Below are 14,369 nucleotides of genomic sequence, written 5' to 3'. Positions count from 1 at the left end.
TGGAAGGATATTTCCTTTTTGTGCTATTGATAATGTCATAGTTATAGCAAAATTTTAAATGTAATCCACATTACTAACATTTTCTCCACTTGGTTAGTCTGGACAGTGAAAAACAAAACAAAGAAAACAATAACCAGGCCCTGATTTGTAGTGTTTTCTGGTTCCTATGGTGCCAATACTTTTACCATGTCCAATTTCAAGCTACACATGTGACATCACTGAATGTGGAGCTGGGAGAAGAAATATAATAGCACAACATTATATAGTGCTTCCACCAGATACACACAAGAGAGGTAAATTACCTCAAGAGCACGGATAATAGTAAATATAGTAAAATAATTAGGAAATTATGAGTTTTGAGTATTATGTTTTAACAGTTTTTTTGAGGTATAATTGACATATAAACATTGTATATATTTAAGACGTATGACTTGATGTTTTGATATACATGTACATTATGAAATTATCACCACAATCAAGCTAATTAACATATCCATGATTGCCATTTTCAGTGTCCTCCATGCCTTGTGTAGATTCAGTCTAGCATTCCATGTAAAATGTGCCACCTTAACATTTTTCATAGACATGTAGGTTATTTCCAGAATTTCCATCTTGTCAATTATATTTGAAACTGCTACTTGGTGCCTATGTGTGAGGATATGCCATTTCCACAAAGAATGTCTAACTGGTATGATAGCTGCACAAAAAACAAAATAAAAAAGAACAAGCAGACTTCAGGACTTTCAGGTCAATTAGTCATGGAGAGAAAAAAGCTGAAGAAAGTGAAACTAAAATATTCCTAATTCTTCACTTTATATAAAAAAGAGTTGGAGTTTATTCTTCCTCTTTGGATACATCCATATGCATAAATAGAGATTTAAGAATGATTGTAGAGTATATTAATAAAAGGGAGGATTTAAAGCACAGTTATAACCTTCTAAATTTATCTTTCAAGATTAGAGAAAACAAATTATAAGTCATACAATAAAAATTACAATTAAAAAAGCAATAGCAAAGTATAAAATTCAGAGTCAGATAAGATACAGGTAGTAAAGGATTACTGGAAAAGCAATAGGAGTAAATTACATAAATTTCCGTTATTAAAAATTAGAATCTCAGATACAAATAAAGAGCAAATTCACAATGTTAACTTTTTAAGTGTCATAATAATATTATGTAGGAAACTTGTCCTTAGTTTTGAATTACTAGAAATGATATAGCAACTTACTTTGAAATGGTGCAGAAAAGAAATTAAAACTATATGGCAAAATCTTAATCACTGTTGAATCTATGTGGTAAATGTAAGTATAATGTATTATTCTTTATACTCTTCTGTATTTTTGAAAATTTTAAAAATACAAAGTTAGAAAAATAAAAAATAAATGTCCCTTCAAAACCCCTCTAACTCTTTCAGTTACCTTCTTGAAAATTTGCCACAGTCTTACTAATTTTGAAATTCGTAACACTGTATTCCTAAAGTGAATAAATAACTCTAAGTTGTCTCTAGTAGATGAAAAACAGACTTTGTTCTTTCCATTTTTTTTCTCCTTGCCAATTAGAAAAATAAAGTCTATCAGTGGAGGAGAATAGGCCAGTCCATTAACAATAGAAAGTAGATTAGTGGTTTGTGTTCTAGAGGTGAGGGTGTGGAGGAAAGTGGTTTGGGGAGGAATGGGGAGTGAATGCTAATGGATAGGGAGTTTCCTTTCTGGGACGATGAAATATTCTACAGTCGATTGCGGTGGTGGCTGTACAACTGTGAATATACTAAAAACCATTGAACTGTACACTTTAAAGGGGTGAATTGTAGGGTATGTAAATTGTATTTCAGTAAAACTTATTTTAAAATAGTGGCTCCTTTAGGTTTAGCAAGCAACTAAACTAAACAAATTTTATAAGACTACTTACATGAAAATGAAAGATTGAGTAAGGCAAAGAATGCACGGCTAGGCAGAGATACACAACATGTGTTTCAATCCTATGAAGAGCAGAGGGGATTCAGTCCCAGCAGTGCTACTTAGTAGAGCTGTGTCCTCAGCTGAGTAACTATTTTGGCATCTCCCTTTCCTTATCCATGACAAGGTCTCATGGTCCTTGCGTATTTCAAATATCCCCTAACTATAAAATAATATAATTTAAAATGCTTTGGTCAACTGTACAGTGCTATGTAGTGTACTCTAATTACTTATGGCCAGGGTAGTCAACCTGTCAGTTGGAAAATAGACACTTTGAAATGGCCACCAGAAGAGCTCTAGGGTACTATGAGTTCTTAATGGTCACCAGTGCCCCTACTTACTAAAAAATGGGGGCTAGCTCAGAGAATTTTTTCAGATTTATTTCTTGATGATATTACACTATACCCTGGTACTTCAACAAACCATTTGACCTTTCTCAGTTTTTAAACCATGAGACTAGCCAAGTAATGTGATGCTGTGACTTTTCGGGGGGTGAGAAGTGGGAGAGAAACAAGATGAATATTCCTTTGCATACCCAGTCACAGAGTCATGCCACCTACTATGGAAGTGAAAATACATCCTCTCTGCTGCCATTCCAAATGAGCCCACCTTCCAGCCTCTTTCCTGCCAATACCACCTCATGGTAGCCTGCAGTAGTCATTGTAATTTGGCTGAACAGAACAAAGGGGCTATTGTCTGAGAACAGATGCCGGAGAAGTTTTGCCAAATTGTGCATTCTCAGGTGAACAGGTTTTCACAAATGGAGCGTTAATCACAATTCTCTGACAGTATCAATTATGGAAGCAGACCAAGAATAAACCTGCAAATAAGAAGAGCCCTTTCCTCCTCTCTCATTAAGAATGCAAGCATACTGGAAATGCAAAGGAATACAAAATTGCTGGAGGATAGACATCTCCAGCAGAAAAAAACTTCATTTTCTCTAATTTTCTTTATAATCAAAAGAATTTTTAACCTTTCTTTTTTAACCAGATGAGTATTTAGCAGTCATGCCTTTAAATATATATATATTGTATTAACTTCCTGTTACATTATATATTTTTGTTTCATAGCATTACCTAGTACCTTGCTACCTACAGTGAGGTTTTATAGGCTGGTAACCTCAGAATTACTTGGAAACTTGTAAAAGTGTAAAATCGCTGTCCCTTTTCAGAGCTATCAAGTCCAAAACTCCATTATACTTAGGAGATTTGTATGCACATTAAAGTGTGAAAAGCACCACTCTAGAATATAAGCTTCCAGAGAGTGGGCATGCCATATCTTTCTGTGTTCTTCCATCTCATAAAACACCGGGGTTAATGGGAACCATTCAACCTGCTGGACTGCATGAAATATGATCAGAGTGTTCCTTTATCAGTCTGTTTAGCTCTAAGCATAGTGGAATTTGTGTTATTGCGTAAGGACATTCATGTGGCAGGCAAAATACTATGTGTTCACCAGTAAATACGGTATTAAAAGCTACATTTCCCAGCTACCCTTGCAAAAATCAAGGCCCTGGACTGAGTACTGGCCACTGGGGTAGGTCAATGGATAGAAGATGTGCCCAAGTACTTACGGAACCCTCAGGATTGATTGTATAGTCTGTGGGGCCCCAGTGAAAAATGAAAATGTGAGGCCTTTTACTCAAAAATGAAAGTTTCAAGATAGCTATAGCAGAGCATTAAACCAAATATAGGCCCTTCTAAGTGGGGAATGGATGGGTGGATGGGGGCTGTGCTACTACCCAGGATGCATGCCATGGAGCCCCTCTCGCTCTTCTCTGGCCCTGGAAACTCCTAAACTCCTGTGTGGGATTGTAGCATTATAAGATGCTAGAGTCTCTGTGAGCTTGTGTCCCTGAGTGACCATGGGGATCAGAGCCCTTGCCAACACTTTTTGGACATATAGTGAATGAGAAATAAACCTTGGTTTCTGCACACCACCAAGATTTCAGAGTTAATTTGTTTCTGCCTCAGTAGTGGTTTTTAAGTGTTAAAAAAAAAACAAACCCAGAAACCAAAAACTAAAAAGAAGAAAAAAAAACAACAACAAAATAATTTAGCCCATTTTGACTTATACATCTGGGTTGTTGCCCATCACAGATGAATCAAATTGAGAGGAAGAGGTTAAAACTTAGAGACTGATGGGGTTAAGGTAGGAAAGGTTGGCATGGAGAACAGAATTGGAATACCCAGGCTAGTAATAAAAGGAAAATATTCAAGGGAGGATTGGAACGTTTATTTTGAGAGAGTTTGAGGAAGAGAGAAAGGGAGAGGCAGGGAGCCTTCCTCTGACACCTTTTTTCCTGTTGCTATTGAAGAAAAGTTATCTGGTGATCATGGAGAGTGAGAGTTAGAATTTATAAAGATGCATTTTGAAGTAGCTACTGCTGGAAACTTCCTAGGAAACCAATAGGAGATGAATAAGAGGATGTGTGTCAGAAAAGATCATGATGAATGTAACCTTTGGTGGGGTTGACAAATCCAATAGATGGAGCTAGAGATGACAGAAGGAAGAGGTGACCCAGCATCATGAATCAGAAAAGGTAGTTTGAGTTAAATTTTACAGAATATCTATCATCTCTATAGTTAAGAATTGATTGCTCCATTAATATAAATCATGACCATTTTGACAGTTTCAAATAGGTCCACAGGCTCTCACATGGTCATTGTCACTTGGATAAGGGCATCTGGACACTCAGAAATTCTTCCAAAAGTGGCATTTTCTTTGGTTAAAATTACCATAGTGTGGATAATGACAAACAATCTTTGAAGTTGATATTGTAAGGAAAAATACAAATATCAAACAGACTAGGCTAGAGTCAATCATATTCTCTTCTACCCAAACTATTACATAGGAAGTCAATTGAAAACTGGATTACTAACTGATTAAATTTCCCCCAAATGAACAACGACAATTATAAACAGTTACTAAGTGCTCACTCTGTGCCAGGTACTCTTCTAAATGTGTTACATGTATTCCTTTAATTCTCGCCACAAGCCTAGAAGCAAGATGCCATTATAATCGCCATTTTTTCCAGATGAGTAAGGTGAGGCAAAGAAAGACTGAGTAATATATCTAAAGCCACATGAATAATAAGTGGTTAAGCCGTGATTTAAATTGTTTGTCCATGCTCTGATTTGGGGGTTAAGAGAAGCAGTCTGGCATCATGTCATTTGGTAAAAACACATGACTGCAGACTGACCAGGGCAGCCAGCCTTTTCCTTAGGTAAGCTACAGGGAAGCTGTTTTCTTACAAGGCTTCTGAGAGAGGCAGGATGGCTTCATGGTTTCAGAGCATAAGTGTTGGAGTCACACTTTTGGGGTCATATCTTTGCTCTACCCTCTTGATCTCATATAATTTGTGCAAATTGCTAAACCTTTTGTTTGTTCCCTGAGCTATAAAATGTGGAGCTCATAGGGTTGTTGTAAAGATTAAGTGAGCTAGGAAGACGGAGCCCAGTACTTGGCATGTTAAGAACTCAGTCGACATTAGCTACTATTACTAGTGAGCATGGAACTGGATCAGAGGCAATTACAGATTATTTTGTTAGGTCCATCTCATGCCGTTGTCAGCAAACCCTCTTTAAACACTCAATGCAGCTGGTTCCCTAAGTTATAGGGCCTCCTGTTTGCCAGCAGGGCAAAGTTCTGTTTAGCCTAACTATTAAATCCTTCTGCAGTTCTGCACCAATTTTTTTTTTTTCTGCCCTTAGTTTTTGCTCTTCTCCAGCATCAACACTTCAGTACAGTCCCTCAAAGAAGCCCCCGTGTCTTTACCCATGTCATTTTTCTTTTTATCTTTCAGATCTAGCTTGGATGTCCCCTCTTCATGAACTCTGCTCAGACACCCTGTTCTACAGTAATGGCCTTTCTCTTCAGAGATTCAAGAACATCAATCTCTGGTAATACTCCTTGTGTTGATAAATTCTTACAGCTTTTTTTCTCTTCCTTACGTTTGCTTACAAATGCAGAGGAGAGATAAAGCCCCAGGCATCAAATACTACATTTTAATGCAACTGATTAAGCTCTATTATTTGACATGACCGCTTTGAGGTAGAGATATTTTCATGTGTCAAAGTGTAAGAACAACTTCTAATGATCCAGTTTTAGATACAAAACAGATCTCAGACCTTTACTTCATCCCTACTGCCTAAGACATTCCTGAGCCCTATTCCGTTCTCTGAGCGGGGTCACGGATTGATTGGGGCCTAGGGAATGTCTGTTTTGCCTCTTAATTTAGATAAAGGAAAAAAAAAATAATGGCATCAAAATGTCTCTGTGATCAACATGGCTTTGTGAAGACAGCTTTGTAAAAACAACAGTGCCTTTCAGAAAGTGTTCACATCCTATTTGAATCCTTAGTTGCCACCACCCATTTTTGAGTTCTTTCTAGAAGCTATATTTCAGTGCCCACAATATGTTAAGGCTCAGCTTGAAGTGTTGAAATTAATAAATGCTAAACAAATGCTTGCTGAAATAAGAGTACATTATCTTAGACAAAGGAATACCTTCCAACTCCTTAATTTAAAATATGTGTTTCTCATAACTCAAAGAGTCATGTACCACAATGTTCATTGCAGCACTATTTACAATAGCCAGGACATGGAAGCAACATAACTGTCCATCAACAGATGAATGGATAAAGAAGATGTGGCACGTATATACAATGGAATATTACTCAGCCATGAAAAGGAACGACATTTAGTTATCTGTAGTGAGGTGGATGGACCTAGAGTCTGTCATACAGAGTGAAGTAAGTCAGAAAGAGAAAAACAAATACCGTATGCTAACACACACATATGGAATCTAAAAACAAAAAAATGGTTCTGAAGAACCTAGGGATAAGGAATAAAGGGACAGGAATAAAGACGCAGACTAGAGAATGGACTTAGGACATGGGGAGGGGGAAGGGTAAACTGGGACGAAGTGAGAGAGTGGCATGGGCATATATACGCTACCAAATGTAAATAGATAGCTAGTGGGAAGCAGCCACATAGCACAGGGAGATCAGCTCGGTGCTTTGTGACCACCTAGTGGTGTGGGATAGGGAGGGTGGGAGGGAGATGCAAGAGGGAGGGGATATGGGGATATATGTATATGTATAGCTGATTCACTTTGTTATACAGCAGAAACTAACACACCATTGTAAAGCAATTATACTCCAATAAAGATGTTAAAAAAATCTACATTATCTATTTATCTACCTACTTATGCACCTACCTATCCACCTATCTATTATCTGTCCATTTATCTAGATAGATATGTAGATAAGTAGGTCTATACGATGACAGAGTAATCAGCATTAATTTGTAAGAACATTCTTGAATCAGTGTGCCTACAGTACCCTGCAATATAGTTAGAAGAAATTCAACTTGGAATTATAATGTGCGAAAACTGAAAAGTAAGGACAGGCCATAAAAAATGTTTTAAAAGATATCACATTACAAAAAAGGAAGGCAAAGTGACCATTACAGCAGAGGAGATTGATGATTCTTCCTGTAGCTTAAGTCTTTGTCGACTCACACATCTATTTTGCTCCTAGAGGTATGTTTGTTAGCACTAAATCACAGAGCCATCCATACAGACAGGATATATATGTACATATCCTAGAACTGCTGGGCATTCAGGTTCTACGCTTGTCTCTAAGAATAATGGCTAAGATAGGTAAGGGGCCATCAGTCATCTTGAGACACCTGGTGCCCTCTCTCAGTCTGATAATGGCTCATGCCTGCTGGGTAGCACAGTTAGTGGTGGCATTTATGAGAGTTTATTACTGCCTTCTCCCTTCAAAAGACACCTCATTCACTGCTGCACTTCTCACTTTAACTGGACTGAACACACACAGAGCTCTAGAGCAAGGAACGGTTAGGGGAAATCATATGTTAAACAGACAGACCCGAGAATGTGGGGTTCAGACTACCTCTGCCAGGAGGCCTGGTAAATGATCACACATAAATGTTCAGGTCAAGGCTGTTTTTCGGAGTTTTGGGAAAAGCACCAAAAGCAAATGGGATCTGAGCTAATATCCCCCTTTTTCCTGCCCTGATGGTCCTGCTGGTTCTGATGGTCCAGTTCCTATGACTCACATTCCCTGCTGAGGATACATGGGCTACTGTTGGGTACAGTTATCAGAGCATCTCTCTGGTTCCTACCAGGGCCCTCCACACTGAACTGAAATGATCTGGGGACTCAATCTCAGATGGTTGTATTCCAAATGGAGCTAATGAACACTTTTGCTGGGTGTAGGTGGAGTCAGTTGAGTAGGCGTGTCACACACAGAGGACTGGGAGACTCTGGAGTAGGTGGGGGTGGGTCAGATTTGACATATTGGGGATGAGATGTAGTCTCCTTTTTGTAGAGTTACAGAGCATCTTTAGCAAGTATATCAGACTCTGTTTAAATGTCTTCCTAGATTCACTTGGCCCTATCCACCCGCAAAATTTAGCTGCTTGTGTCATGGAGAGATAGACCACCAGCTCTCTGAGCTCCCTTCAGGGTGAGGACTGAGCTCTGGCCTGGGCTCCATTGTACCTACTGCAGAGGGAGGTCTGCAGCCTCCTGCACCCAGGACTGCCCCAAACAGACCCAGGAAGCGGTGGCTCCTCACATTGCATCAACATGAGATGAAGCATCATGCCTAAGGCCATGGCGTCTGGCTTCCCCTGCAGTTGCCTGGAAGGACTAAACAACGGAAGATAAATAACAGAAATAAAGGAAAGTTTACACTGTGTGTGGCAATTTCTAACCAGGTAGCTGTTAACAATTGCAAAACCTGGTAAAACTACTAAGATCATATGCAAATATGTAAAAGTTATAGACAAAATTAACCAATGGTAAAACTAAAATAAGTCATATAGCTCCATCTTACTCCACTCACAAAAGTTAACTCAAAAAGACTTAAATGTAAGACCTGAAACCATGAAACTCCTAGAAGAAAGCATAGGAAAAAATTTCCTTGACATGGCAATGAATTTTTGATTGCAGAACTTAAGGCACAAGCAACAATATCAAAAAATAAACAAGTAGGACTGCATCAAGGTAAAAAGCTTCTGCACAACAAGAAAACAGTCAACAAAGTGAAAAGACAACCTATGGAATGGGAAAAAAATATTTGCAAATCATATATCTGTTAAGGGGTTAATGTCCGAAATACGTAAAGAACTCATACAACTCAGTAGCAAAATAAAACCAAATAATCCAATTAAAAAATGGGCAAAGACCTAAACTTTTCCAAAAACAGATGTAAAATGGCCAACAGGTACATGAAAAGATGCTCAACATCTTTAATCATCAGGGAAATGCCAACCAAAACCACTATGAGATATCACCTCACGCCTGTTAGAATGACCATCACCAAAAAGACAAGAGGTAAGAAATGCTGGCAAGGATGTGAAGAAAACTGTTGTGCACTATTGCTGGGGTTGTTAACTGGTACAGTCACTGTGGAAAACATTATGGAGGATCCTCAAAAAATTAAAAATAGAACTCCCATATGATCAGCAATCCCACTTCTAGGAACATATCCAAAGAAAAGAAAAGCACTAACTCCAAAAGATATCTATACCACCATGTTCATGGCAGCATTATTTACAATAGCCAAGACATGAAAACAACCTAAATGTCCATTGATGGATGAATGGATAAAGAAGTTGTGGTATATATACCCAATGGAATATTATTCAGCCATGAAAAATGAAGAAATCCTGCTGTTTGTGACAGCACGGGTGGATCTTGAGGGCGTTATGCTAAGTGAAATAAGTCAGACAGAGAAAGATTAATACCATATGATCACAATTATGTGTGGAACCTAAAAAAACAAGTCAAACTCAGATGAGATTTGTGGTTATTAGAGGCAGGGAGTATGGGGAGGGGGCAGTGGAGGAAGGTGGTCAAAAGGTATAAACTTCTGTACCTTGTAAGATAAGTAAGTACTAGGAATGTAATGTACCACATGATGAATATAGTTAACATTGCTGTATGATATATAGGAAAATTGTTAACAGAGTAAACCCTGAGAGTTCTCATCGCCAATTCTTTTTTGCAAGAGATGAGATGATGGATGCTAACTAAACTTATTTTGGTAATCATTTCACAATACAGTATGAGTCAAACCATTACTTTGTACACCTTAAACTTATACAGTGATACATATCAACTATATCTCAGTGAAACTGAAACTTATATCTCCTACCTTGAAAGCATTACTTTTATAATAACAATATTAAAAATATGAATCAAGTTGTATTATTTATACACAACTTGAGTGTATTTTATCAAAGAGTAGATTAAAATAAATGTAAAATAAAACTATTTTCACTTACGTTTTCAAAAAGATTGTTTTCTTTGAAATAACTAATATAAGATTAGTTATTTATTTTTCTATTAAAGTTAAAAGGAAAACACAAATCAAGTATTAAGTTTTGCTTAGTTAAATCTTAAAATATTTATTCCATTTAAAAATTTTGCTTAAATCATTAAATATTTTTATTAAACAAAAGTACTTTCAGTGGGAGTGTTCAAATTTCATCTAGTTGCGAGTGTAAACAATCAGTAATATTCACATATTTTATATTCAGATCTACATGTAATTTATACAAATTTAAGCAGAATAGTCATTGTTTACTATTGCAAAATATCTTTAAACCGCCGTATGTCACTATTGTAAACACTACACAGTTGTATAACACTCTGCATCGTATTCACTTATGCATCAGCAGTGGCCCACCACAGGCTCTGCATAAAGATGATTCATAGGATAAGAGATGCAGAAAAGTATTTCCCTGGGGCCTGTGTGGACCTTTAATAAAATAAGTTCAAGGCAGAGGCCTCTCTTGGCTTGACCGATGAAAGACAGGAGAAGAGAGTAAGCCCACTTCCCTTCCTCCCACTAATTTTTTATTATTTTATTAATATTGTGATGATTAGTGGTTACACGTGATTTGCCTGGAAGCGACCAGTTGTATGTTCACTGTGGTACGTTACCCTCAGCTGTGCTGCATACCCTTACTGTAAAGACACCCTGTGTTTTCCTTCCAGAGAACTGATTCTTTCCTTGGAGTAGAAAGGACAGTCATCTGAAAATAGATTTGCATCTTTGAACCAGTCATTCTTTCTATAGCAGCATCTTTTGCTTGCAGAGGTACCTGCTGCCACTAATTTCTGAATCTTTGGTTCTACAGTGCAGATTGGTTTGCTTTTCCATTTTTCCCACTGCCAGCTTATTTCACATTTGCATATCTATTAACTCAATTGCTACTCATCCTTTTGCTTTCCAACTTCCAAAAGTTTGTTTCTGTCATCTCTTGGCATATTCTTTTTATCTCTGGGTCTATATTTATGCTGTTAAAAATCCCTTTACTGTCATTTTCAGTGAAGTTTCCAAAGTTAGTGGAAATAGTTGTATGTATTCAATCTGCCATCATTCATGACAGTGTAGTTTATCATAGTTATAAATTAGGAAACTTCTACATGTCCTCAATAGAAGATGGATTAATTATTAGTACTCCCAAAGTCACTTATTCATTCAACAAATATTTTCTGAGTCTCTACTGTCAGGTGCTGTTTTATATTATCTAAGTAAAATGCACTGATGGTTTTATTTACAAAACTTCTTAAGTAATATAGAGAGATACTCATAAAGTTAGTATAATATGTTTTTAAAAAGAAGGATAAGGCCTATGTATACCCTATGACTTTCATTGTAAAAAACTATATAACATGTATAACTTTACTAAAAATTAAGGAAAGATTCCTAAGGCTCTAAAAACCTCCTGCTAAATTATCTTCTAAAATGGGTTTTCCAGCTAAACCTCATGCAGTGGTGAGTGGGAGTACCAAAGGTGATTTCTTCCAATGCAAATGAAATGAATTATGCTAAATAAACTACTTGTTAACAAAATTCCACAATTTCATCCCAATAATGAAATTTAAGGAGATTAAAGTAGCACTCTCCTATGTTTCATGTCTTTTCTATACTATATAGAGAGAAATGTGTCCCATGAGGGCAGACCTACTTTGATCCCACAGAATGTGAATCTTTAAATGTGAGAATGACCCAGTGAACATAGTCTTGGTGTCTGGAAGTCGGAGGCTTAAATCTCAGCACTTATATAACTTTAACACTGAGAAAATGGGGCAGTGATGCATATTGGAAAGACTATATGCTTTGGAGTCAGAGGTACATGGGTTAAAATCTGGGCTCTGACACTTACTACTTATATGCCCCTGAGCAGATTAATCAAACTGCATCTCAGTTTTGTCATCTCCATAACAGGAATGATTAAATTCATTCCAAAATTTTGCTATAAAATTGGACAGAAATAAAATATTTATCTTGTCTAGCATAGTCATGATACAAACAAGATATATGCATGGGGGGAAACCATTAAAATATTGAGTGCTTGTCTCTGAAAGGTGGAGTTACGCATACATTTTTGTGTGACTTTGGACAAGTTACTTCACCTCTCAAAGGCTTAATTTCCTTTACTATATAAAGTGAATAATTATAGTAATAATGCTTTCAGAGGATTGTTAATGAGAATTTGATTCATAAAATTTTTTTTATAAATTTATTTATTTTTGGCTGCATTGGGTCTGTTGCTGCACATGGGCTTTCTCTAGCTGTGGTGAGCGGGGGCTACTCTTTGTTGCGGTGTGCGGGCTTCTCATTGCGGTGGCTTCTCTTGTTGCAGAGCACGGGCTCTAGGCGCACGGGCTTCAGTAGTTGTGGCTCGTGGGCTCTAGAGAACAGGCTCAGTAGTTGTGGCTCACGGGCTTAGTTGCTCCGCGGCATGTGGGATCTTCCTGGACCAGGGCTCGAACCCGTGTCCCCTGCATTGGCAGGCGGATTCTTAACCACTGCGCCACCAGGGAAGCCCGCTTCATAACATTTTGCAAATAAAGTATTGGGATACCACATGGCATGTATTAGGTGCTCAATATATGTTAGCCATTATGTGTTATCTTTATTTCTTTTGCTCTATTTTGCCAATTTTCGATAAGTAGCCTGCTTTATTTTCTTAATCAGAAACAACTTTACTGTTTTTAGAAGAGAATGTCCTTTTACCTCCATATTTCCAAATGGGAGCCAAATTAGGAAGGTAAAAATAAAGTAGCATATCAGTTCCATCACACTCTGATGATAGCCACTGAATATAATTATACAGCTCCAACAGAGGTATCCTGAGTGCTAGAGAATGAATACAAAGACACACAGCACTGATGATCATTTCCAGTAAACTCACTTGTCCCTGAATACATCCTTGGGGTTTTACAGGACAAGCATTATCATCATGAAATGAAGTCCTTTTGATTGTAACAATAAAGTAGTCCCTTCAAGTTGGTGCTGTTACACTTTTTGTAATCAGTGGAAATTCAATTAATCCAGTTAATTAAACGTTGGTGAATCCAGAGTGAATTCTATTAATGAATGTTTTTGTATAAAGATATAGCAGACCACACAGTGCTTTCCATCAAGCTCGCAGATGGCTGCCCAATTGTAGCTGCCACATTTCCCATGTCACTCAGAGAGAAAGAAAGAAAGATACAGTAAACTGTGATTCCCAGCCCAGGGTTTACAGATGTGATCTTAGGAGACCATTAAATCACTATAAGAATTTAAAGCAAGCTTAATTTTTATTAGATTATAGTGTAAAAGCAATATAAGACTCTGAGTGTTCTGGATGATGACCTAAATGAAGCACTGCCACACAATTTTAGTGTCCACTATTCTCATGTGCTTGTAATCATATCAGGGTTATGTGGTTAACTTAAGGGAGTGGTGTTGACATCACCATTTCTGTTAGGTGAGCATCAGAAACAACCTTTAAGCACCACCTCTATACTGAGATGTAGCTTATACTGTATTTTTCTCCTTTTCTATGGGGGTGCTTTACAAACATTTTTCAATTCTGACAACATTATAAAGATGTCAATACTGACAACGTTATAAAGATTATTGTTGTCAAGTCCTGAAGCTTAGAGAAGGAAAATAATTCTCCTAGTTCATACAACTAGTTAGTGATAGAGCTAAGGCTTGAATCTATAACTGCTTGACTCCAAGACTGAGCTATTCCCAATGTTAACTGTGGTCCTAGAGCTTAAAAAATCAGGTGGATGGAGTGGGGGATTTGCATTGTGTTGACAAAATGCCATGGTCCTAACAGCGTCGAAGCCCAAGTTTCCATCAATGGTTTTATGCTAGGCTCAAACAAATAAACAGCAACAAACCAGTGATCAGCTTGAAGAAATAACTAATGGATTAGCTGACCCAAGCAACATCTAGACCTTTGGGACCACTACTATGAAAGAATGGATTTGGGAACACAGAGTTGTTTGTACATTCATATAGTTCTTGAATATATTCAGAAAAAAATACTTTGTACTTTGTAGATTCTTGACAATTGAAACTTGAAT

The 14,369-nt window shown here is 37.4% G+C and overlaps 1 pseudogene across 1 annotated transcript in view; it reads left to right on the top strand.

The window, feature by feature from the left end:
• LOC115803309 (uncharacterized) overlaps positions 1 to 14,027 on the top strand; it is a 192,294-nt pseudogene extending 178,267 nt beyond the window's left edge. The window contains exon 2 of the transcript XR_016392783.1: positions 5,761 to 14,027. The product of XR_016392783.1 is annotated as an uncharacterized LOC115803309 (transcript). The remainder of the gene's footprint in view (positions 1 to 5,760) is intronic.
• Positions 14,028 to 14,369: the final 342 nt, after the last annotated feature.

This window comes from Delphinapterus leucas, chromosome 3 (genome assembly GCF_059928025.1).
Source record: "Delphinapterus leucas isolate spDelLeu-1000000601 "Yukka" chromosome 3, BTC_Dleu_Yukka2, whole genome shotgun sequence".
In the NCBI taxonomy this organism is placed as follows: Eukaryota; Metazoa; Chordata; class Mammalia; order Artiodactyla; family Monodontidae; genus Delphinapterus; species Delphinapterus leucas.
The sequence above is the reverse complement of the archived record's forward strand: the minus strand, read 5'-3'. Positions and strand labels throughout refer to the sequence as shown.